Source organism: Anas acuta, chromosome 2 (genome assembly GCF_963932015.1).
Source record: "Anas acuta chromosome 2, bAnaAcu1.1, whole genome shotgun sequence".
NCBI classification, from domain to species: domain Eukaryota; kingdom Metazoa; phylum Chordata; class Aves; order Anseriformes; family Anatidae; genus Anas; species Anas acuta.
Window position 1 is genome coordinate 156,300,767 of NC_088980.1, and position 5,242 is coordinate 156,306,008.

The following is a 5,242-nucleotide window of genomic DNA, read 5'->3' on the forward strand; positions in this document are numbered from 1 at the left end:
GTTGTTTTTTTCCAGCTTTAGCACTGGAATAGCAATGCTGAAGCAGAACAGAGCAGGGCAGAGTTTCCCTGGAATGGGAAAGTAGATATATAAATAAAAATTTGAGTTTCTCCTTTCAGCACTTTTGACTGGAGCAGATAAAGAGATGGAGATCTTGAGGGCTGCTTTCATTAAGAGAGGAAATATGACATCTCAGCATCGTGTTAAAATCACCCACTCGTTTCTCAGTGAGGAATGCCTTGTGTGTTGGGTGGTTTAAACCAACTCTATCACTACAGAGATTTAATAGCCTTGTTTCTCAGACCCTCTATAGATTTGCAGAATGATGATGCGTGCAAAAATATAGATCACCAAAACATATTATTAGTGATGTATTTAATGACAAACTATCTGCTCAGCTGAATGAACCACTCTACTAAATGTCTCTCTTGCTGCATAATTTGGATTTTTTTTTTTTTAATTACTATAAAATGGTGCTTCTTTGTGTAATCTGAATACTTTGCTCTCTTCATTCCATCTTCATTGCTATCTCAGCAAGAAACTGAAAGGGTAAGAACAAAACAAAACAAAGTGTATTTTTTTTCTGGACCATCTTAGGCTAGAATGTCCTCTGCGAAAATGTGCTTGCTAAAGTCCAGGTTCAGGAACTTGGTATCACACAATAGTGAGGTGACATAACCAACTGATTTTTTCCTTTTTCCTAAAGGTGCTTTGATATAAATTTCTATTTTATATTTAACAAAACGCTCTGTTGGTTTTGGCTGCTCTCTTCCCTTCCATTTTCCCACAAGCAAAAAAAAAAAAAAAAAAAGGACATGTTTTTTATATCATATTATCTTCTGGATTCATAATAAGCCTTATTTTGTCAGCAAAGTATAACGAGCAAGCACATTTTGCAGATGGTATAATTTGAGGAATGCCTCTCAATTCCTCCTTCAGCATGTTCAGCATGTAAGATCTTCTCTGAAGCAGACTGTCCCACTCCCACTCTTGGATTTCAAGAGGGTTTAGTCTTATTACTACTCTAGCTAGCAGAAAACACTGAAATAGATCTTTTTTATATTATTGAAAAGAGTTGCTTCAAAATGTAAACATTTAGATAAATCACACTCATTTCAGTGACATTTTCCATTTTGTTATGAAAAAGCATTTCCACTAGCAATGTAATGAAGACTTTTGCAGCTTATTTTACTTTTAAAAAGCTGTACGTTTTCGCTTACTTTGGAAAGGTTTTCTCACTTTTTAACTTCATGCCACCTGTTTTTTGCAATGGAAATTCAAGAAAAGAGAGTGGAATGAAAGTGGATTTTATTACATTTTAGCAATGCTACTGCTTTCACATTTATTTATTTATTTATTTATTTATTTTAAGGGAAGGACAAGGAATGATTAAAAATTTAAGTCAAAATTAATATCATGGCTATGAAATAAATATTCTTACTTTTTTCCCTTTTAAAGAAGCTAAAATATTTCAATCAGATTCTTTAGAAAATGTCTTATTCTGTTTGCTTTTTCTTGCCTGAAGTCCTAAAGGCGACTACACTTAAACAATGCATGATCACGCAGTGTTTACTTTATCGTATTCTATTTTTTCTTTCTTCTATGTTCATGTGCTCTTCCTTAATAATTCATACAGCCAGCAGACAATTTCAACTTAATTTGTCAGGATGGAGAATTCCTAAAATTCTGCTTTCAGTAGAATATGTGACTTGAAAAAAAAAAAAAAAAAAAGATAAAAGAGAGAGGTGTGAGATAGGTTATACCTTCTCAACCCTGACTTGATATCAGAGCATCTGTGTTTATTCTAAGACCTGAGACAGTTTTCTTCATGAAACCAAAGGTGAGTTCATCTGATTCGGTGTGTGTGTTTCTGATGAAGGTATTTCCACGTGAAAATGTCACTGGAGCCTCCTTTCTCAACCTCTGGTGAGCGAGGCAATGTGACCTGTGAAATCTGAGCACAATCACCACTCTGCATCTTTTTTTGGGTGTGTTCTATCAATGTCCAGTGCTCTGCAGGCTTATCCCACAGAGATTATTAATATTGGGAGCCCAGAGTGACTTGCTGAGATGCAGAAATACAGAGATCTAAAATTAGGTGATACAAACCCAGCCCTGGTCTTTTTGCAATTGTTGATCTCCTTTTGGAGGCATTGCAGGAAGAAATGCCTAGAGGTAGCTTCGACTTCAAAAACTCGTGCTTTCTAGCAAAACACCTAAACAAAACACCCCTAGATGACTAATGCATTTCTGTAATTGTGTCTTTCAGCTATTCCTTTGATGTTTTGTCCCTTAAATGAAAGTGAAGGAAAGAAATTCAGTCCCTTCTTCTCCCAGCTCTTCCTTTTCTCTGACTCACGACAATGGTGGAGAAGTTTTGATATCAGAGTCCAACCCCGTGGAAGCAGAGTGCTGTCATAGATGCAGGCTGCCTTTGAAAGTGAGTCAGGTGGGAGTAGGAGGCATGTGATTGTTAAAAGATAATGAGAGAGACACTCCCAATTAGTAGGTAGCCCACTCTGCAGTCAGCTGTGATAGGAACAGAGGAAGAGGAAACAGCGTCAGAGAGATGATGCAACAGGAGTGGTTATTACTACCTGGGTACCTCAAGAGCTAATTAAACCCACAGTTTCTCTTGTGTGGCATTATCATATGAATGAGACGGAAAGAGAAAATTACGAGGGCGAGCTGGCTTCATAATGAGAACTACTTCAGCTGTCAGCAGTACATCCGCACTGAGAGGGGTCCAGGGAAGGGTGTAGGTGAATATCCTCACAGCTCCTCCAGTCATCCCCAGTTCTGTGCTAAGTGATGTATTGACATTTGGAGCCATAAGAACCCTTTAATTAGGCTTTTGTCTGTCATTCTTCTCCTGGCAATCTCAGCAGTGTTATGTCATCTTATGTTCCTTGAGGTTTCCAGAGGCACTTACCTTACACTCTTCTAACTGTATATTGCAGGTATAAATGGACAAATGAATGCACCTGAGAACTGAAACAAAAAAATTGTGTGGCAAAAATATTGCTTCCTCTATCACTACTGTTACCTTCCATGAAGAATAAAATAAAAAATAAAATAAAATATTTAAAAGAATGAAAAAAGGAAAAAGGTAAAATGGTAAAACAGCACACCAGGTAGTTCTAAAGTATTCCTTTGACTCAGAGTGAAGTGCTGATTATCTTCATGTTACTTAAATTAAGAAAAGTTGGACCATTTATTTTATAGGGAGGTCAATTAAAAAGAAAAAAAAAAAAAAGTTATTTTGAAATTAAGGGTGAAAAGGTTTAATTTAGAAAATGTCAAAATAAAGGAGTTTGGTATTTCCAAAATGAAACATTTCACTTAGAAAATGTCAAAGGAAAATGAATTGACATTTAAAAAATTATTCCCACATTAATGTTTAACAATTTTTGTCTTAAAATCCTGCTCAAATCAACCTAATTCTGGAAAGACTTTGTTTTAATTTAAAAAAATCATGTCTGTTTAGTGTTACTATTTACTGAAATAATAATAATAATAATAATAATAATAATAATAATATCAACAACAATAAAAGAATATCCAATGTTCACTCTGGGTGTGTTTACAGACAGTTTTATGAACGTCTACCAAAGATTTGATCTGCTGGTATTCAGGCTAAGGCCAAACAGACCTGTAGCATTCAAGCTTGTTGGCCAATTCAGAATATTCGGTAATTATTAATTCAGATCATTACCAAAGTCAGTCTTACTTTCTTACTTGTGATAACCAATTACCTTCTGATACATATGCATTAAATATGTCATTTCAATGCCAAAATGTCACCTGGACTAGAGTCTTGACAGAACTGCCATAAGAAGTATATAAGGAGTATATCTGGAATACATAAGGAGTATAACCTCTCATTACAAATGCCCATTGCTCTCAATGACAGAAATAAATAATCCATTTTATTTCTAAAAACAATGCTATAATAGGCAGCAGATTCTCTATAGATAGTCTTGGGGATTACAGACTGGTAAGTGTGACTCCATAGCAAGCAACTAGAGTCTATAATTAAGAACAAGACCACTAAATGGTATGGTAAATATTCACTGCCAGGGTAATACTTTACTGGAAACCCAGGGTGAAAACTATGTTTTGACTTCCAAAAAGCTTTCACATCAATTAAAAAAATAAGATTCCACAAGAATCAAGAAAATATTATTTCATGGACTAATACCTATTTATAAGGAAAAAAAAAGGGCTGACTGGTCACTTTGCAGGGTACAGAAGATAGGGATGAAATGCCATGGTGATGATCTCCAGAGGGACCTCATAGGACTGCAAGAATCGTCAGAAAGGTGGCAGTAAATCAGAAAGGTGCAAGTAAATGTTACATACCCAGGGAAAAAAAAAATAATCCATATCATACATGCATGCTTCTGTACTCAAAGCTATCAGTTAACACTCAGGAATTATATCCTGGAGTCCTCATTGGAAGTTCTCTGAAACCACTGTCCCAGAGCGTTACAGCAACTTTTTTTTTTACCTTTATCAGAAATGGTTTTGAAAAAAAGATGTCCTCAAGGGAGTCATTCTTTTGTTACACAAAACTTCAGCGCACCCACATGTTGAGTAAGATGTGCAGTTCTGGTCTCTGCTTCTCAGGAAAGCCTCAGTGGAGGTAAGATAAGGTCCAGATAAAATTAATTAAGCTAATCAAGAGTGTGGCACAGCTGTCTTTAAAGGAGAGACTGAAAAGAGTCCAGAGACCCACCCGTCCAGAGCAAAGAAAGCTGGGGAGGTGGAGGATGAGATTAATGTTTATAAAATCATGAAGGTAACTGATAAACCAAACGAGGAAGAGCTTTTTCAATAAAATTAGAAGAAGATCAGGAACCAGGCCATCTTGCTTGCTAACCCAGCAGACAGAAAGTGGGTGTTGTTGTTGTATGAGGAAATGGGGCCAGGCAAGAAAAGCATGTTGAAAATAAATTAAACAAATTCAAGGGCAATAGTTACTCAAAACAGATACCAGAAGGAATTGGCCAACAAGATTTCCCTTTTACCAATTTGAATATATCTTATTTTTAAAACATTATTTCATCTGAGCACTCTAGTGACCCAGTTATAACAATGGAAATATTATAAACACATGAGTAACAAGTATATTCAATTATTCTCCATGGTTATAAGCAGACAGCTTGAATCAGGAACAATTGGCCAAATATGTATTAAGCCATCTATAAGTCATTATTACTTCAGGTAAATTATTTATAAA

General features: G+C 35.7%; 1 long non-coding RNA gene across 1 annotated transcript; it reads right to left on the minus strand.

The window, feature by feature from the left end:
- Window positions 1-404: 404 nt before the first annotated feature.
- Window positions 405-4,917, minus strand: LOC137851868 (uncharacterized). The gene is made up of 3 exons (XR_011093554.1): window positions 4,511-4,917; window positions 2,933-2,991; window positions 405-541 (listed from the first exon to the last, which is right to left on the minus strand). It is a non-coding gene; the product is annotated as an uncharacterized lncRNA (long non-coding RNA).
- Between the last annotated feature and the right edge of the window lie 325 nt (window positions 4,918-5,242).